Raw genomic sequence first — 22,661 nt, 5'->3', positions numbered from 1 at the left:
TTAATTAAGTTAGGTAGTCCTAAATCCTAGGACCGAAAATAAACAACTGTTTTTCCATACTTAAAGATATAAAAATGATTTTAAATCGGCATAAAACCCTTTTTGATATAAAACTGTACAAGTATTTTTCCATACTTAAAGTAATTCCTGTGAGTTAAATCGACATAACTCGCTAATTTAAAAGTAGAACCCGTAAATCTTATGATTTGTTAATAGCACATGTGAGTTATTATAACCATGCTAATACTCAGACGGCCTCGTAATACGACGTTCTTCAGGCGTCGCAAGTTAAATGACACTCGTCACCTCAGACCTGCCGGTCTAACTGTTGCAAGCAGCTCTGGTGCGGGCTTTTCAGACCCAATATAGATCTATACACAACTATCATGCTCTCCCTACAAGAGACTCTGGTTACAATTACAGGACTTTTGACTTTGTTACCATGAAGGTAACACGAAGGGAATGTCTCACAAATTTATTCATTAACAGATTTACGTGAACTGAACTGAAAACCTTTGGTAAATAAGATTGAAATGTAAATGATACATAAACTATACCTATTATAGTTTATCCAAAACGTTTGTAATGTAAAAGAACTCTTTTATAAAAATACATTAGTGCTATGAATCCACATACTATGCTTATTATAGCTTATTATATGTGTTCTAAATGAATGAAGAATCTTAACATGAATGACTAAATTTCAGTTTATGATGATAAACTAACAAGAAAACACATTCAATATTTAGAACATATTGTTATACACTTTGCTCAACATAATACAAATTGTTATGAAAGTTATAAGCTGTTAACTAGTTTTTAACCTTTCTGCACTGTTTTAGAAAAATCATACGAAGTCGAAAACTGAATCCGTAAATTCTGAGAGTTCATAAAATGTGTCTAGTTTACTCATAATTTTTATTTTGATTTTTGGAAGTCTTTAACTTGTGTTAAAATGTTCATATTCACAGACTGGTCCGAATTCATTTACGAAATGATATGCAATTTTGTAAAAATCACCATAAATCGTAGAAAAATCGTATGGAGATGTGCAAGTAGTAATTTTAAAGGTATGAACCTGAACTATTTGCATATTAAACATTTTTTAAAGATATTAAGTTTAATATAGTCAAAACAATCATTGAATAAGACTCAAATTTTCTGATGAAAGCTGCTGTTTGAGTTTAGTTGTGTTCTTGGTGTTTTAACTTGTATCCCCCCCCCCCCTAAAACTTGAAGAAAACATGAAAAGGTAGGGGTATGAACTCACCTTGAGTGATTTCAGTAGATGGATGATGAAGTAAAGAAGTGTTCAACTCAAGAACACTTAGATGATGCTTGAAGATTTCGAAGATTTAACAACAAATATGACGATATTTGTGTAAGGAACTCATGATTTGAGTGATGAAGGAGTGAAATAATCATATGGAGGATGATAATACTTACCAAATGAAGAAGAAAAGTATCGGAAAAAGCCTTGGAAATCTCGGAATTGAAAGAGAGAAGTTGAGAGAAAAGATGTTTGCTCTTTGGGTGGAAATGAGAGAAATGAGTGACAATGAGGAGAGAGGGTGGGTTGTCCAGCTTGTAGGACGTGATAATGGCAGGGGATTGATGGAAAAGTACAAGGAAGTGACTAGGTATGGTGGGGAGGGGTGTGGGCTGGTCATGGAGTGGGTGTGGGTGGTTGCTTGTGTCATAAACTAAAGAAAAGTCAACACTCCACCTCTAGTATTTCACCCACTCTTCTTGGATAAGATTTATCCCCAAAAACGTGATTAATTAATAAATATGGGGCCTTATATGTTAAAATAAAGTTTTGGGTGAAAATATCGCGTTAAAATGATGAAAATCGGGCCTAAAACGAAGTCGTAGTCGAAAACCGGGAAGAAATGGCCTTTCTGCGGGACCTCTCGGTACTGGGCCAAGGTTCGGTCCCTTCTGGTCATGGACCGAAGGCGAAAGTGGTTTGGAACCGAAATGGAGCGAAGGCGAAGATAGATTTCGGTCCGAGATGACCTTCGGTTTCGGTCTATGCGAGGTTCAGGCCCGAGACTTCGGTTTCGGTTCATGGCAGCTTCGGTCCTTCAGCAGTTCGGTCCCTATAGGGACCTTCGGTTCTTAGGAGGGTTCGGCCCTTTAAGAGGGGTTTTGGGCCCTTAAGTCTATTTTACCCATTTTTACCCCGTTTCAATTGGTTTTTGACTCAGTTCAGGGTCGGGATGACCCGAAAGACTATAAAAAGTTAAATGAACTTTTGAGAGAGATTTGGGAGAGATTTCACATACTTGGAGAGATTTGGGAGAGATTTTAAATAGAGAGAGAGAGAGATAGAGTGAAAGAGATTAGGAGAGGCTTCTTTTGTGACCTTTTTGAGTGTTTGGCTTTGCAAGGCAAGGTGCGTAAACCCCGTTAAGCCATGTTTAAGGATCTTACACACTCCCAATGAGTATGCAACATTGTTTTATCGGTTTGGTTCATTACTTACCATAGTTTTAGGTTAGGGAAATCTAGATATACGAACATTTCAATTGATAATTTCTCATTAGAATAGCTAGTTGTATAGTTTTTACCTAACGTAAGGCCTAGTACACAAGGGTTAATTGAGTCGACCGGTTTAACTTGTTGACTTTAGTTGACTTTGACTTGACTGGAAATTGACGGTTGTCACATCTAATCTCATCGAGTTAAGGAAGTCTGACTTAAGCAAGACTTCAGATATCTATATGATAGAACTATTTATTTTTCCATCATTCACTTGAGTTTGTTATAATTCAAATGATACCAATCATTGATATTATATTTTGATGATTGGAAGAAATATTCAACTGATTACAAACAAATGGTATTTCGTGCTAAAGATTTAACAAGTGTTGTTATACTCATTTTGAACAATAGATGTTTGGTACCTATTTAATACAACATGTAATAGTTGTAATTTATGAATAAATCTAGCTTTACTTATCGTTTAACTGATGTTTACATTCATGTTCTGAAACGATGTATTATATGTTAAGAATATTTTCTCATAATGTTATTTATGAAGTAAATCTATAAGATTTCATTAAACTGATAGATCATATCATAACACATAAATAATCAAATGTTATTTCATTTAAAATTATGTATGTCATAATCATCATAAGTATATAAATATGAAACACATATACTAACTTCAAAAGGATGGAATTTTTGAAGGCAAATGAGTTTAATTCATTTGATATATATATATATATATATATATATATATATATATATATATATATATATATGTATATATATATATATATGTATGTATGTGTGTGTATCCTACTTATATGAGAAGATGATTCGCAAGTGTCTTTATCTATTAGTAGTTAAAGAACAAAAGGCTGGACAATGAGTTATACATAAATGATGTATGTTATCTTTTCAATCCATGAATAGATTTGGTAATAGATACTTAGTCAATTTCACTGACGACTTTTATTTGTTATTGTTGAAACTATTGATTTGCTGAAATTGCTTCACAGTGAAGATTAAAATACAACTTAATGAGATCATCATTAACCTTTAGTTGTGATAAAGAAAATGATTTTTGTAAACGAAGTCTTCTTCGAACATCTTAGGAGTTGTGGAATCGATTCACAACTCATTTTGTCAAAAACACTCATTCATCATTAGTATGGTTCTTGTAGCATATGATCACCTGGTCACTTGGATCTGTCTTATGATGTTCGAGGTAGCCTTCATATTCTCTAGTGGGATAGGGTGACCTGGCCACTGGATAAATTTCGATAGTACATGTTTTCGAATAGGATAACACGGACCTTGCAGTCTGATGTATGATATTTTTAAGGAATTATTTTCTTTACATAATTTTTAGATTTATGCTCACTACAACAAATATATATGGAATATACATTTCCATCCAACCAAGTAGATTAAATACTTTCATCATACAAAGGATATAAGGGTTTATCCTTATTTGCAAGGCATAGAGTGATAAAGCTTATGCTAGACAATAAGCTTAACTTACTTTAGCATCCACAAATTCCATTTAGGTAGACTATCCTAAATGATTTTTTAGGATAAAGTTTGTAATCCCACTAACTGTCATTCAAGAAGACATGTGCTTAGAAAGTTGTTTTTCTAAGTGGGAGCAATATAGAACTTTAAGTGCTAAAGATCCATAAGTTAAATACATCAAAGTTTGGAACTAGAAAATTTTTCAACGGTTGTTGAATCTACTCAATAGTTGATCAGAAATTACTGAAACACATAGAGATGTATTTGTGTATGGTTATCAAGAATGTGCTTGATTAATCTTCCTCGATATATAGCAAATATAAAGAGTGAGTGAGTTTTCAATGGAGAAAACATACATGAATAAAAATATTTTCATATTTAAGTTAACATCTCAAAGTAAGATTTTCATATTTAAGTTAACATCTCAAAGTAAGAATCTTCTTTCTTATAAGTTAATTACATAGTGTGATTTAATTATAAATAAATATGACTCTTGTGTTTTCTATAAAGCTAGTGGGAGCGTAGTAACATTCGCAGTCTTATATGTGATTGATATACTAACTCTTGGAATAAAGATGTATATAGATATATCATGACAACTTAAAGGATTAAGTAAAATTACATTAATTGTCAAGGATCTTAAAGAGCTTAAGATAAAGGACTCTAAGAGAGTTATCTTGTCAAATACCACATGACATGATTCTCAGTACTCAAAATCCTATTACAATGTTTTGAACTAGATAATATGATTGTATTCCATATTATATTGCACTTGGATTAATCATATATTTCATGATTATGCATGAAGGCCAAATATTTCATATTCTTAGAGCATGTTGAGTGAGACCAGTATAATCTGATAACAAGTTATAGTGTAACTTTAATGAATATTCTAAAGTAGCTCCGAGAACTAAAGAAATATTCCTAATCTGCGGAGTATTTGAAATAAAGTTGTGTTTAAAATGTTACACATATGCTAAACTTCCAAAGAGATTGAAGTGATTCTCAATCATAACCGGACGTGTCCTCACTTTAAATGAAGATAAATTACATGGATTGTAGTTCCATGTAGATTTTAATTATAGTTAGACATCAAAGTAAGAATACATTGTTGTTCAGGGAACCACATACAGAGACGCTTAAGGTATAGTTCATTATGACTACGGATAATCTCATTACACAAATACTAGTATCAAAGTCATATTTAAGCATCTAATGCATTCTCAATAGTTATATATATATATATATATATATATATATATATATATATATATATATATATATATATATATAACAAAAAATTATGGTATTCACAAAGTTTATACAATTCAAGTTTGTCGAATCTACTAAAAAAATTTCGTTCATTAGCTAAAGCATGAAAGTCAATTTGGTGATATAGGGCCTTGTTCATATACGTAGATGTATTTGATTGAAATTTGGTATTTGGATATTCAAATAGTACAAGCAACATATATTGTAATAAGTTGATATATTGGATATAGTCTTTCAAAAAATAATTATTGTGTTCTATATTAGCATGTTCTATCCTTGAATAACTATGTTATTCTAAATGTTTATAGTCGTTCATAGTTGTGGGAGCATCTTTGAGTAAGGCTAATAGGAGGTGATTAGTTGATTTTCATGGAGATGAAAATAGCAAGAGTTGCTACCACCTTCATAGGTACTTGATTATGTGAATAAGTATCAGACCTGACATGCATTCAAATCACTTTATGGATCTAGTCATGAGTGATATTTTGATCAAGGTTAATTCTTTGTATTCTTAGACGTGAGATACATATTTAGCACTTGAAGTGTAGGAATTTTTGTGCTTTGACATTATTTAACGCTATTCCATTAAAGACAATCATAAGTTTAACGATATTCCATAAAACACAATCATAAGCGTTATCATTGGCTATGACATAAACTACAATGATGCGCGTATGTAGTCAAGATGGGATTTGTTCCTCTTAGTCGTTGAGAGTTAGACATCTAAGACTTTACTAAAAGTTGAACACTAAATAAGATTAATGGTGATCCATATCTCATGTTCAACATGACGTCTGAGACAAAGGAATAACTAATACCACACCTTTAGTAACAATTGTATATTAGCTCTTGGAATTGGATGTTGATAAGATGAAACCCTTCCTGTGTTGTTAGGGGCAGTAGCCCATTGCTAGAAGCCGGCTACTATCTATGTCAGTCTATAATGAATCTTTTGCAAGTAAGAGATTGTTGGATCTATATGCTCAAGAATAATTATTGAGGAATATTGCTAATAACATATGATCCTATAGGGTCACAGCTTTATCAAGTTGGTTGTTGGCTTAGACACCTAATCCAACACATACTACCTATTGAACATCTCTAGAAAACGCTCTAAGGTCCTTTCGGCTCAGTATTCATGCGAAAAGCTATGGGTCACAAACTCCCATCAATCCTTCACACCCTAACAAAGAAAATTCAACACAAATTTTACCTTCTGCTCATCAGGACACAAACATGTGTAGAAACATCCCTCCATGTTAGATATCCATCTGAAAGAGATAATCAGGTTCTTGTCGCCCCTAACCTACGGAGGCTTCGTATTATTGAACTCCCGGTACTACATCATCCCATCTCTCTAAAGTCCTACAATGATGATGGATGTAGTGGCTATGACAGCGGCAGCCTAAGTGACGGCGACATAACGCCCACCAAACTCCTCAATCGGTGTGGTATTAATCGACCAAAACAACTACGAAATCTCCTCCACAGTGGCCACAGCTACTTCGACAACGATGATCTTGTGGATCTCCTCATCACTCGAACCCGTCCTCTCGATGCTAACAACACCGGATCCTAAACCTCTGATAGCCTCCATACTTACACATACAATAGCAAGGTCAACCTCATGACATAGTGATCAATAAATTATGCCTTCACCTATTAGTTCCTTAGTATTCTCGAGATTCCTTCTGACTCTCATACGGATCCTGTGCTTTCATTAGTACAAGCCCATACTACCTTCCACACTTATTCATAGTTGACCCAAAATTCATCACCATGTCCTAATTCACTACACTAGACCACCCCTAGGTGTACTCACACCCCCATTCTCCTTAGATCCAAGACTAACTTCCTAGGTGCTCATCCTAGGATTCTCCTTAATTATGCTCTGACACTGCTAGTTGCCTTGTGCATGCTGGTTGTACACAATTACATGATCAGATAGACTATCGAATAAATGACTTTACCCTAAGCTAACAACCAAAGAAGGAACATGAAATAAGGCTAAGTCACTTATTATAAGGCTATATAATCCTAACTGTATACAACTATACAACATACAAGTTAGCAATTCACATAATCAAATAGAATATAACAAGCAACTCCCTAAGCGATAAGGCATCATACAAATAAGGCAATACTTCTCATACAGTTCCTGAAGGAATCCTTAGCCTATCGATTAACATGCATTTCTAACAATTCACATATTAGCAAGTTCAAATTCAACATATATAAAAAGTATGAGTATTTTGGGAATCACTTTCCTGTGCGGGCTCTAGCTGACTATACACATCACATCTTATAAAACTAAGGTTAAGTCAGAGGCATATGTTCACGATCCTAAGCCAACAATCAAACAAGAACATGATGAGATACTGAGTGACACTTCAACAAAAACGACCTACGTCTACCCTTTTTAAAAACTGTTTTGCCACATTTCGGGAAAAAAATGTGACGATTTCATTATAAAGTGTGACAAATTATCATTGGTAAAATCCTATATTATTTTCGCCATATTTAGAAATCGTAATGGTTATCGATGAGATCATTAGTATATATACTGTCACATATAAAAATCTAATGTGGCAAAAAGGTAATACCTATGGTCACATGAATTGTTTGTATGACCATATGTATTATTTAGCGACACATATAGAAATGTAATGTGGCTAACAGTAATACCTATGGTTACATGAATTTTTTGTACAACCATATGTATCATTTAGCCACATATAACAAACATGACAAATCAATTGGTTGTAAGCATATTATGGTGATGTTTTTTGAACACTTTGAAGAAGTTATATCTAAATAGAAACTATTTCAGGTATGATTAGTCTTTTATTAATCATATTATATTTTGTTATAATATTAGTGGTATTTATGAACTTTTATATGATATTAGTCATATTTATTTTTTTTAAATTGAATTAATTAACAATTAATGGTCCCCGATTAATCCCCCGATTAATCTCCGCTTAGCCGATTAATCCCTTAACCCCAGTCCACTAACAAGCTAACGTCAAGCGATTTTTACAACCTTAGTTTAGTCCAATACTCAGACCTTATGAATACTCATGAATATTGTAGCAAACTATTGTTATGTCTAAACACTTTAGACAATCTACAAGCCAAATTCATGACATTCTTGCCTCAATACCTACTTCCAAAGTATGATCGACTGTGGATAGTTTGAATAATTTTAATTATTTTGGAATTCAAAACATGCAAAATGAAACAATAGTAAACAATTGACACAAGATAGTAACTTTACGCATAAATAAAACTCCTTTTATTTAATCATCAAATGTCAATTACATATTATCTATTACAATTTTCTAAACAGCTATCTAATCATTAAAACTAATATCGTCCTTCAGCCTAATGCTCCTCGCATGCTGCAAGTGCTTAACTCTACTTTGTCCCTCCGTAAGGGATCTGTTGGGTTCTCCTCTGATGATATGCTCTTTGCTACGAGGAGTCCTTCTTCTATCCGATGTCTTATGAAGTAATATTTTTGCCAATGTGTCTGCATCTGCCATGATCCCTCGGTTCCTTGGCTAAGGTGACCGCACTCTCGTTGTCACAGAAAATCTCCATATGCTCCTTTATAGCTGGTACAACTCCAAGGTCTCTAATGAAGTTCTTCAACCATATCACCTCCTTCGATGCTTCGCTTGCTGCTATGTACTCTGATTCGCACGTTGAATCAACTACAGTCTCTTGTTTGGAACTTTTCCAAGTTATTGCTCCTCCATTCAAGGTAAATACCCAACCCGACTAAGAGTGGAAATTATCTATGTTGGTCTGAGAGTTGGCGTCACTATACCCTGTCACTCTTAATTCACCACTCCCACCGAGGGTATGGGACGAGTCCTTAGTCCGCCGCAGGTACTTAAGAATGTTCTTTACCACAGTCTAGTGAGCTTTACCAGGATTCCCTTGATATCTGTTGACCATGCTCAAAGCAAAGGCCACATCAGGGCAAGTACAAGTCATAGCATACATGATCAAGCCAACTGCGGAAGCATATGGTACTCGACTCATCTCATCTATCTCGTCCTCTATACTCGGACTCTGAGTCTTACTTATCTTGGTATTGCTTTGGATAGGTAAGTCACTTTTCTTGGAATTCTCCATGTTGAATCGTTTCAACACCTTATCCAATTAGGTACTTTGACCAAGTCCAATTAGTCTTTTACTCATGTTTCTCAATATCCTTATCCCAAGAATGTAAGCAGCTTTTCCAAGGTCCTTCATAGCGAAAGACTTCCCAAGCCAGGACTTAACCTCCTGCAAGGTTGGGATGTCGTTTCCTATGAGAAGTATTTCATCCACATACAACACCAAAAAGGTAACTATACTCCCACTAGCTTTGACATATACACAGGACTGATCCTCGCTTCTCGAAAATCCAAGCTCTTTGACTTTCTCATCGAAACAAAGATTCCATCTGCGAGATGCTTGTTTCAATCCATAAATGGATTTCTCAAGCTTACACACTCTATTAGGATACTCTGCACTGACAAAACCCTCTTGTTGACTCATGTAAACATCTTTAGCCAACTTCCCTTTAAGGAAAGTGGTTTTAACATCCATTTGCCATATTTCATAATCATGAAATGCAGCTATGGCTAGCACAACCCTAATAGATTTTTTCTTCGCTACTGGTGAGAAGGTTTCATCATAGTCAACTCTGTGAGTTTACGTAAAGCCCTTCGCAACCAACCGTGCCTTATATGTGTGTACTTTCCCATCTATGTCAGTTTTCTTCTTGAAGATCCATTTGCACCGAACTGTTTTATGACCTGGTACTTTTTCAACCAAGTTCCAAACTTGATTGTCATACATGGACTGAATCTCGCTTTCCATTGCCTCTTTCCATTTAGTAGACTCGGGGCCTTTCATGGCTTCCTTGTAGTTGTTAGGTTCATCCAAATTTACCAATGTGCTATCACTGATAAATGTATCACCATCTGTCGTAATATGGAAGCCATATAACACAGGTGGAACACTAACTCTACTGGAATGCCTCAGAGGTATGGACCCGTCAACTGGTTCAACATGAGTTTCCTCCTCAGGTTGAGCGCTAGTGTTTGAGGTTCCTTCATAACTTAACTCTTGAATCTCTTCATGGTCAATTTGCCTCCCACTGTCCTCTTGGCATATGAGTTCTCTCTTTCAGAAAACCCTTCTCCTTGCAACGAAGACAACATTGTTACTCGGTCTATAGAAGAGATATCCAAAAGACTTTTGTGGGCATCTGATGAATATACCACGCTCACTACAAGGTTCGAGCTTGTCGTGAGTTTCACGCCTCACGAAACCTCGCAACCCCAAACCTTGATGTGTACTAACGAGGGAGTATTCCCTGTCCACATCTCGTGAGGTGTTTTGGAAACCTTTTTGGTGGGGACTAGATTAAGGATATGGGTGGCAGTCTCTAAGTCATACCCCAAGAATGAGATAGGTAAAGAAGCTCGACTCATCATGGAACGAACCATGTCCAACAAGGTCCGATTGCGCCTCTTAGCCACACCATTGAGCTGTGGTGTCCTAGGTGGCGTCAAATATGAAACAATTCCACATTCCTTAAGATAGTCTAGGAACTCAATACTAAGATATGCACCACCTCGGTCGGATCAGAGCATCTTTATCTTCCTGCCCATCCGATTCTCCACTTCTTATTTAAACTCTTTGAACTTTTCAAAGATTTCTGAATTATGGTTGATTTAGTAGATATAGCCATACCTGCTGTAATCATCAGTAAAAATCACATAGAAGCGGTTAGCATCCCTTGTGGCGGTTCTAAAGGGTCCACACACATCGGTGTGTATTAAATCCAACAAACCCTCACCCCTTTCACAAGTACCAGTGAAGGGTGACTTGGTCATCTTTCCAAGAAAACAAGATTCGCCAGTGTCATCTGACTTTAAGTCGAATGACTCCAACACACCAGCCTTTTGGAGTTGGCCTATGCGCTTCTTGTTGACATGTCCAAAACGAAAATGCCACAAGGATGCCTTATCCAAACTATTGGAAGAATCAATGTGTAACACATTATTTTCTAAGTTGGCTACAACCATCACAGTTTCATATACACCATTACAAGGCAATGCTTTAATATAAAATACACCATTATAAAAAGCATTAATAGAACCAATTTCATTATTAAATGAAAATCTAAAACCTTTTTTATAAAAACCATGAAAGGAAATAATGTTTTTCGCCATATCAGACGAGTAGCAACAATTATTCAAATCTAATTCTAACCCACTACTAAGCAATAAAGAGTAAACTCCAATCTTGGTGACATGTAACATTTTCCAATTCCTCGTGATCAAGCTCATCTTCCCGTGCTCCACATCCCTACTTCTTCTTAGACCCTGCAAATCAGAACAACAGTGAAAAGCACAACCTGTATCAAGGACCCAAGAATTGGAATGTGATGAGTTACTAGATAGAATAGTGTAAATACCTGCATGGGTGGGCTTTATCTTCCCATCTTTGACATCCTGTAAGTATTCGGGGCAGTTTTGCTTCTAGTGCCCTTTATCATAACCATAGAAGTACTCTACTTCTTTTGGATTGGTAGAGGGATTAGCAGAACCAGATTTGGTCCCACTAGAAGAGGATCCATCATGAGACTTTCCCTTGCGGCTCTTAGAAGGAGCCTTCCTCTTCTTCCCTTTCCCATGCCTAATTGCCAAGACTGGGGCAGTAGCAGTAGGAGTAGGAGTAGATACAAAATATTATCCTTTTAGACTACTTTCAGCAGTTCTCAAAAGTCCTTGAAGCTTGCTAAGAGTGACCTCCTCCTTGTTCATATGATAAGTCATGCGAAACTGATCATAACAAGGAGGTAAAAGAGTGTAGAATAATGTCAATGGCCAACTCTTCATCGAAGTTCACATTCAACTTCAGCAAGCTATCCACAAACTTTTGCATTTTCTTCAAGTGGGTCGTGATGGACTCTCCATGCTTCATCTTTGTTGTAATCATGGAGGCTATGATTTCATACCTTTCCTGACGAGCATTTCGATGGTATCTTTCCATCAAGTCTTGGTGCATCTCGAAAGGGTAGTAGTCCTCATAGGACTTTTGAAGTTCAATTGTCATAGTGGCAAGCATGATACAAGACACCTTTGTGGCATCCTTCTCATGTGCCCTATACTCAGCAACCTCGTCAGGAGTAGCATTGGTTTCATCAATCTCCTTAAGCTATTTGTCGAGCACATATTCCTTGTCCTCGTAGCAAGTAACCATCCTAATGTTCCGAATCTAGTCATTGAAGTTCGAACAATCAAAGATGACCCTCCCACACAAGTTCATGAGGGAGAATGAGCCCGAAGGGTTTGAGCCAGAAGCGGTGTTGGAAGACATCTGAAAATGAAAGACAAAGTTTAGATTAGATAAGAATCCTTCACATAACACCCAAATGAAATATTAAATCTAGGAACCAACACAATATTTTACAATTCGGAAGAGGGATGTCGTAATCCAATTACAAAATATTTGAAGGTAGGTAAATGACGATTTACCAATTTCCACCATGAAAAATGAAATTGAATATTAAGTTTTAATTGGATTGAAATTCCTCAATTCTTTTGAGATTCATTGCACTTTTCAGTGGCATGTTTAAATCTCGATTATGCCATTCAAGTTTGTCACTGGGATACCAAGGATCACAAACAAGGTGTGAATAACCATGAAAATGTGCTTGGTACTCTTGATGTCATTTATCACCTAATCAATGTGCCAGTTAACCACACACGCTCCATTGATCTATAACAAACATCAAGCTACCATTTACCACCATTACTAGTCCAAATTAATGTGTCGGTTAACCACACACGCTCCATTAACGACTTGGCAAGGTGCAAAGTGCAATTTCATGGAATAGCATCATTTTCACATTTTTCCTAAAGTAACTAATATTGGGAATTTTATAAAACATTTAGTTACTTTATAATTATCATTATACTTTTAATGAGAATTAATGTCCTATCCTATCCGTTTGGCTAACGACCCTCCACCAGTCAAGGAAGCGGTGATTGAGAATGGACACCCATTAAACCACCATTTTATAGACAATAACCTTATACCCCCTTATAGATCGGCTTCGTGAATGAGGACTACTAACGGTAAGACTGACTTGTCTTATATATATATATATATATATATATATATATATATATATATATATATATATATATACACACACACACACACATATATATATATATATATGTGTGTGTGTGTGTAACATCCCAAGTTCGGAACAAGAAGTGAAGGGTGCTAAGTGTAAATAAAGGAAGGGACTCGACGAGTAGGTACGCTTACTCGCCGAGTCGGAGCGGGTTTGAATCGCGAGTTAAGTGACCAACTCGCCGAGTCGGAAGTTGGACTCGACGAGTTGGTGCTAGAATGAGAAAACCCTAATCTTAGAGCTTGCACCCTATTTAAAGGACGTAATGTCCTTCTCCCAGCCTCTTTTTTCCCCAAAGAGTTCCAGAAAACCCTAATTTCATGTGAGGCTTCATTGTTGAGCATATTGGGGCTTGGAAGAGGAAATTATTGGAAGGAGCTTGAGAAATTGGAAGCTAACATCATAGGGCTTGTATAGATTTGGGATCTACAAAAGATTTGGGCACATCTCTGAGGTAAGGAGCCCTTATCTTAAGCTATTTCCTTTGTGGTTCATCCTTGGTGGTAGTTTTGGGAGTTCTTTAGCTTGTTTGAGACCTATCTGGGATTTGGAGTTAATTATGGGGTTGCTACTCCAGATCTAGACTCATGATGGCCTAGAATGTCTTAAAGCTTCATTCTTTGAGTTGTTGGTGAAGCTCCTTTGTCTAAAACCCAAGACCTAGAGTGTTTTGGGCTTATATCTCCTTGGTTTCATGTAAAGTTTGCAACTTTATGTGAGGATTAGGTTGTAGAAGAGTGGATCTATGGATTGGATTTCCTGCATGGCTCGAAAAGCCTATGTATGGATTGAGAACTGAAGAGACTCGGCGAGTCACATGGGTGTACTCGACGAGTTGTATGAACATGTGCATGGACTCGGCGAGTTTGTTGAAGATGGCCTTGGACTCGGCGAGTCTGTTCTTGTACACATTTACATGATCAGATAGACTTTTGAATAAATGACTTTACCCTAAGCCAACAACCAAACAAGGAACATGAAATAAGGCTAAGTCAGTCATTATAAGGCTATATAATCCTAACTGTATACAACTATACAACATACAAGTTAGCAATTCACGTAATCAAATAGAATATAACAAGCAACTCCCTAAGCGATAAGGCATCATACAAATTAGGCAATCCTTCTCATACAGTTCCTGAAGGAATCCTTAGCCTATCCATTAACAAGCATTTCTAACAATTCACACATTAGCAAGTTCAAATTCAACATATATAAAAAGTATGAGTATTTTGGAAATCACTTTCCTGTTTGGGCTCTGGCTGACTATACACTTCACATCTTCTTGTAAAACTAAGGTTAAGTTAGAGGCTCATGTTCACGATCCTGAGCCAACAATCAAACAAGAACATGATGAGATACCGAGCGACACTACAACAAAAACGACCTACGACCACCCTTTTTAAAAATTGTTTTGCCACATTTTAGGAAAAATGTGACGATTTCATTATAAAGTGTGAAAAATTATCATTGGTAAAATCCTATATTATTTTCGCCACATTTAAAAATCGTAATGGTTATAGATGAGATCATTAGTATATATATTGTCACATATAAAAATCTAATGTGGCAAAAAGGTAATACCTATGGTCACATGAATTGTTTGTATGACCATATATATCATTTAGCGACACATATAGAAATGTAATGTGGCTAACAATAATACCTTTGGTCACATGAATTTTTTGTACAACTGTATGTATCATTTAGTCACATAACAAACATGACAAATCAATTGGCTGTAAGCATATTATGGTGATGTTTTTTTTAATTGTTCATGTGTCCAAATATATCATTTAGCCCCAGTCGAATAATGTGGCAAAATATGACCATCTGCCACATATTTGTGTTCTTTTTATCGAAATAATGTGCAATGGATACTAATGTGACTAAAGCTAATACTTATGGTCACATGAATTGTTTGTATGGTCTTATGTATCATTTAGACACATATAATAAACGTGACAAACCATGTGGCTGTAAGCATTTTATGGTGACATTTTTTTAATAGTTTGTGTCTAAATGTATTGTTTAGCCTCAGTCGAATAATGTGGCCAAATATGACAATTTGCCACGACTTTTTGTTCGTTTTATCGGAAATAATGTGCAATGGATTTTAATGTGGTTAAAGGTAATACATATTGTCAAATGAATTGTTCCTATGGTCATTTGTATCATTTAGCCACATCTTAAACCTAACAAATCAGGTGGATGTAAGTAATTTATGGCCACGTTATATTATATTATGTGTGGTTAATAACTAAAAATTTTCATGATAAATTATAAAAGATGTGATTATAACTATTTTATGGTGGTGTTTTTATTAATTGTCATGTGTCCATATGTATCGTTTAGCCACTTACTAAACGTAACAAAACATGTGATTGTAATTATATTATAGTGGCGTTTTTTTTAATGTGTGTGTGTCCATACGTAGCATTTAACCTCAGTTGAATAATTTGGCCAAATATGACCGTGTTTTTATGTTTGATTTATATATGGGAAAATAATGTGTAATGGGTTTTATGTTATGTTGTATGTCTAAAAGTAAAAAATGTCATAATGAAAGAACAAAATATGACCGTATGTAATGATCATTAATTTATTTATGATGTGTATATAATATCAAAAAATAAAACTAGTGATTAAATAAAAAGAATGTGATTATAATTATTTTATTGCCACTTTTACAGTTGTTTGATAGGATCTAAAAGTTTTAAGAGGTCTAGAATTTTTAACATACTGTTTGGTTGGAATCACTACCATATTATGCTAAATGATAAAAATGATCATTTTACCTTTATGTGTGTTTTTTTTTGTTGAATTAAATATATATATATATATTTTAAATAACCAAAGCAACTTCTAGAATAATTATAAAAAATATATAAACACCTAAGGAAATCCAAATTAAACATAAATATAAATTAAACACAAATTCAAATCAAACTTCTTTGTTCAGTTGTCTATAAAATAATATGTAATCTTGCTTTCCAACAGTTCTAAACTTGAAGCTTTTTCAAATGAAAAGTCATACAAATTTCAAGTGTTTTTCACAAAATACACAAACAATTTCATAAGTTATATATACACACAAAGACACACCCGTTCATCAATCAAACTTCAAAACTTAGAAAATAATTGATTTATAGTAATCAGAAATATAACCAACACAAGCATTTCATGAAGAAGAGAAGCAATCAATTTAAACATATCAGCCTTTCAAACACTTGTATATATGGATAGAAAGTTGGGTTTTGGCATCTTGAATTCCAATCTCTTCATCTAATGGTCCTTACTTCATTCTAGTTGTCAACTCTTTAGTTCACAGTCTGTCTATTGGAGAAACTCGATGTTGAAAGAATCTGTAAAATCATCACGACATAGTGTAAAATTTCTACATGTTTGATAAAATTGTGCAACTACACATTTGCATGTAAATAAAATATCGTGGTCATAAACAACAAACCAAGACACCAAAGTACAACATATGAAAAACTAAATTCATCACAATAATACTTTAAAACATGAACCTCCCAAATCTTGACTACTTGCAGTTGGAGCGGACTGATAAACCTAACACTAAATTAACAGAGAAAACATAGAACTCCCGAAATAACTTCAATAAACTATTGCAAAAGACCAAATGACTATAGAAAACATGCATATTAAGTAAATTACCAAAATACCCTCCAACCCAAAATAAGCATAAAGTGAGGGCTATTGGGGATTGGCCATGAAAAGGCTTGCGATTACTGGACTGGACTCTTTTTAGCTCTCCTGATATAGACAATGAGTCCTTGGGACTTGTCACGAACCATCAAGAACCTTTATCTTGTTTATCTTGCATAGATATAATATAATTTTGCAGCTAGATGGCCTCGAACCTGATTAACTTCACCAAATCGAGAATTTAATAGCAATGAATTATTTTAGTGTTCAACACCAACATGAAACACAATTAGCAGCTACGACGTAATTCCAAAAAAGCAATGCACAAACAGGAAGGATCCAACAAAGATAACATACTCCCAGTGACACCAGCAGACAAATAAAATGCATGCAACCATCACAAGATGTAGCAAATGTAGGGGTGAAATACTTCATATCCCAAAATATTTCTAAACTACATCAACAAATCCCCATACCAATAAAAACCAGATAGCAACAAAACCGATAACCTCGGTTAAAACATAGCACTCCACAATCTAGAAAGAACCAACAAAATTTTCATACGGCAAGATGGACAATGATCGAAGGCAAGTTACAGTAACATAGAGGAGGGCAAATGATCAAGGGTTGAGTAGGGAGGATGAGGGCGGAGAAATGTGGAAGAGCGTTGAATGGAGGGGGGGTTTAAATAGGGGAGAGCGGCGGAGCAGGGCAGACGATCTAGGTCGAAAAGTTGATCGGCGAAGCATGTATGCAGGAGATTCATTCCAATTCTGAATCGACGAACTCCTAAAAGCGGGATTGTGATATAATTTTCCTTTTTCCCGCTAAGTGAAGTTTTCATTTTTAATGGGCTTCGCCCCACCGAACGTAAATCACCGTCGACAGATGTCGACGACAAACTCTTTTGCTAAAATATTCGGCAACCAAAATTTAATAATTCTTATATAAGTTTTCAATTTTTAATAAAACAAAGGGGTTCACATTCAAAAATTAACTTTATCTACCATGTCTTTGTAAATAATTTTAAAACAACAATACTTCGATAAATGATTTTTTTAAATGCAAGCTTTTAGTGCAAAACTCAGTTTTAGTGTTGATATGGCAATTAGTGTCTATATAAACTCACATTGGTGTAGGGGTAAGTGTCGATGTTAGGGGTAAATGTGTGGGTGGGAGGTAAAATTTTAAACGTATCTTACACAATTAGCATATTTAAAATATAACAATAATTAAATAAATCAAAATAAATAAACATAAAGTTTGAGTAAACTGAAAACGTATGTAAAATTTTGTGGTTGGTTGGTTATGGTGGTAAGGGTGGGTATATGGGTGGCACTTAAAATTTAGGGGCGTGCTTAGTATGTGAGTGTAAGTGTAGGTGGGCATGCTTGGATGTGTATGGGTAGATGGTGTAGGGACGGGTGTGTATGGGCGTACATGTAGGTAGAGTTGGGATCGGATAAGGGTGGATGGATATAGGGATTTGGGATAAGGTAGGGTGTTCATGTTAAGATGCTTACGACTTATGAATTAAGGCTTATGACTTATGACTTTGGGCTCATGCTTAGGTATTAAGGCACGGATTAATACGACCTATAATTCACGATTAAGACTTATGGATTATGTCTTGGGGCTTATGTCTTATGTCTTATGGATTATGGTTTATTGTTTATGGCATACGACTCAGGGTTTATGACTTTTTTCTAATGGCTTATGGTATATATACATATAACTTAAAGCTTATGGATTATGGTCTATAACTTATGGATTATATCTTGCGGCTTATCGCTTATGAATAATGACATATGTCTTATGGCTTATGGATGTAGGGCATAGTGCTTAAGGCTTATGACTTATGGATGTATGGCGCATGCCTTAGGGCTTAATGCTTATGGATTAGAGTTTAAAATGTATGGCCTTGGGATTATGAATTATGATATATGACATGATCCTTAAACCATAAAACTTAAGTTTTAAGCCCTAAGCCTAAAGTCGTAATTCATAATCCTTAAGCCTTAAGTCATAAACCACAATTCATAAGCCATAAGCCCTAATACCTAAACCATAAGCCAATAAGCTATATGCACTTAGTCTTACGCACTAACCCTTAAAGCACTAACCCTTAAAGCACTAACTCTTAAAGCCACAAGTCATAAAACCTATACCTTAAATCATAAGGACTAGGCCCTATACCCTAAGGCATAAAGCCTTAAACCATAAGCCATAAGTCATAAGCCTTAAGCATCAATCCACAATCTTTAATTCTTAAGCACATACACACATAAGCGTGCGCATACACACACACACACACACACACACACACACACATATATATATATATATATATATATATATATATATTACACATACAAATACATTGAATATGAAATGAATTTTTTTTTCCTCAACAAGGTCTCCTTTCATAGATTTTAAAATAGATAAGTAGTTTTCTTATAATATTAACTAGATGCGTTCCCCCCGCGTTGTGGGGGTTGGAAGTTGTTACTGTTGTGTGCAACTATAGTCATTTGTTGAAGATGTTTGTGGATGAATATGACTTACAAAGATCGAATTAACTTTATTTCTGAATCTTTTCTTCTTCAATTGCTTGTGTGGTTTTCACAAAGTGTTCCTTAAACATGATCCGGAAAATCAAAACAAAAAAGCCTATCTCATAAATTTAGTTACAGAATATGGAGCTTAAATAACTTAATATAACTAATAGAATATCAAGGTTTATGTCAGCTATCCTAAAAGTGTAGAAGCAGAAGCAAAATAAATAACATCAGGTGTAGTATGCAAGTAGGTGAGTTACCCTTAAAACTCATATCCACCTTCTACAATCACTTTCGTTTCTTGTGCAATTCTTCGGCCCACTGGTCTAGTTTTCGCTGCATCTCCTCTCCTATAAAATCATAAATGTCACGCCACACCAAATGGTCGTAATGGTTTGTAGTTTTGAGTAGATACCCATATATAGCACTCTACCTCCATTTTCTATATTTGACAAAATAGAAAATGAAAGTATGATGTTATATTCGACAAAAAACTAAAAGTACTGTCACACCCCAAAACCGGAACGGCGGAAACGTTCTGGGGTGGATGACGTCATGTCAAGTATCATAACATATGTAGTATAGTAATCAAAGTACAACAACCATTGCATTAATAGTAATAGTTTTACATGGTTTACATTACATAGAACATCAAAATAATACAAGTAATAATATAAGTGCAGCTTGGTACTAAACTGTCTTCATCAAAAGCTCCGGAGATGTACCTGTCTATTTCTAACCTGAGAATACAAGTTATTTGAAAAGCGAGTATCAGCATTTTTACAAATGTTGGTGAGTTCATAACTAATTAGTATCATTTTATTCAAATAACTTTATATAAGTAGTAGCTTTTAGGATATACGGTGAATTAGAGTCCTTTCCAGAAAATCCTATATTTTCTATTTAAAAGCAGTCTTCTACCAAGACTGGTCAGAGTTATGTTGTAAAAAGTAGTTTTCCTTTAAACACTATCATTATCAAAATACGGGATTTGATTTTAAAGAAAGTAGGAGAATATAAGGGAAAATAACATATGCCTCAGCAGTGAAGACTACTGACTAAAGCAAAAGGAATCATAGACTCCAGGAGAGTATCGAATGAACGACACGTCTGGCTCAGTCTAACAAAAGGAGACACAGACCCCATACGGTATCAAATGAAAGATACAGCTAAAAAGGTCTAAAACAATGAATACCGACCCTATAAAGTATCAAATGAAAGATACATCTAGTAAGGTCTAAAACATTGAATACATACCCTAGACAGTATCAAATGAAAGATACAACTAGTAAGGTCTAAAACAGTGAATACAGACCCTAGATAGTATCAAATGAAAGATACAACTAGTACGGTCTAAAACAGTGAATACAGACCCTAGACAGTATCAAATGAAAGATAAAGCTAGTAAGGTCTAAAACAGTGAATACAGACCCTAGGCAGTATCAAATGAAAGATACAACTAGTACAGTCTAAAACAATGTAATTCCAAGAGTGTGTTTCCAGCAAACAGTGTTAAATACCGTTACCTTAAGACCATGAATTATAAGGTAACATGGAGATACTCATAACCATACTAATTGACACTAGAGTACTTGACGCCCTACAAGCGTCGGAGTAACTATGACATTTGTCACCCCCTGTCTTGGTAGGCCATGGACTGTAGCTAGCAGTCAGGGTGCGGGGTGTCAATCCTGTATAGATCTATACACACAATGTCGGCTCTCCCTACAAGAGACTCTGGTTACCAACTAGACAACGGAGAAGGCCGCATCCTAAAGATGTATCCCAAACAGTGAATTGTGATGAAAGTGTTGGACTAGTAGTAGAGACTCATAACTGAAACGATCGATGTAAACCCATATGTCTATACATGTATACATGATATATAATTAATGATCAAACGACCTTCGGATGGATATCCGATCCCACCAGACCACATCTCAACGAAAAAAAGGAAATAGGGCGAACTAGCCTTCCTAAGTCCTTTAATCATTATTTATATAACTTTACATGCACAGGCATACATTTAACTAAGTGGAAACGTATTGTGAAGTAGAAGCGTATCGTGAAGTAGAAGCGTATCGTGAAGTAGAAGCGTTAATAAGTATAAGCGTACCACGAAGTGGAAGCATTAATAAGTATAAGTGAAGTGGAAGCGTTATCATATATAAGTGAAGTAGGAGCGTTATCAGGTATAAATGAAGTAGAAGCGTTATCAAGTATAAGTGAAGTAGAAGCGTTATCAAGTGTAAGTGAAGTAGAAGCATATCACTAAGTAGAAGTGTTTTACGAAACAAAAGCGTTATCAAATAGGAGCATTAACTAAGTAGAAGTGAAGCAGTAGTATCTTAACCAAGTAGGAATATAAAAACATGGAAGAAAACTTTGATAAAAATTTTGGAAAACCTTTATACTTAAGAAAATCACGACTTGGTATTCTTTTGTAAAATAAGTTTGAAAACCTTTAGAATTCCTTTGGAAACCTTTCATAAACACATTTTGATAAAACAATATAAGTAAAGATTTGAACAAGTAAAGTCGTTTTGGAAAAACCATTCACAGTATCATACTTGGTAAAAACAGTTGACAGTGTAAAAAATCCTTGTGCATGCGGTTTATCAATCACATGTGATTGATGTAATAACTGGCATGTTTAACTCGTATTCCTCCCCATTAAAACATGTAAAAACATTTAAAAGGTTCATTCAGGGGTATGAACTCACCTGTTGTATGTAGATCCGACGAAGGTGTCAGTTGGGTGCTCGGTGTCAAGTAAAGACTTGAACACACTTAGTGACCTATTAACATATGGTATCATTTGTTTACATACAATTAGTATATATAATACTAATTAAATAAGTATACGCATCCTAAAGTACGGAAAACACCTTGGTTAAGTGCTTGAAGAGTCCCGGGTAGCATTTAAGGGTGTGTAGGGC

The 22,661-nt window shown here is 35.2% G+C and overlaps 1 long non-coding RNA gene across 1 annotated transcript; it reads right to left on the bottom strand.

The window, feature by feature from the left end:
- Positions 1 to 16,523: 16,523 nt before the first annotated feature.
- On the bottom strand, positions 16,524 to 18,067 carry LOC128133917 (uncharacterized). Its single transcript, XR_008232223.1, has 2 exons — positions 17,174 to 18,067; positions 16,524 to 16,857 (listed from the first exon to the last, which is right to left on the bottom strand). It is a non-coding gene; the product is annotated as an uncharacterized LOC128133917 (long non-coding RNA).
- Between the last annotated feature and the right edge of the window lie 4,594 nt (positions 18,068 to 22,661).

The sequence above is a fragment of the Lactuca sativa genome, chromosome 4 (genome assembly GCF_002870075.4).
Source record: "Lactuca sativa cultivar Salinas chromosome 4, Lsat_Salinas_v11, whole genome shotgun sequence".
In the NCBI taxonomy this organism is placed as follows: Eukaryota; Viridiplantae; Streptophyta; class Magnoliopsida; order Asterales; family Asteraceae; genus Lactuca; species Lactuca sativa.
The sequence above is the reverse complement of the archived record's forward strand: the minus strand, read 5'-3'. Positions and strand labels throughout refer to the sequence as shown.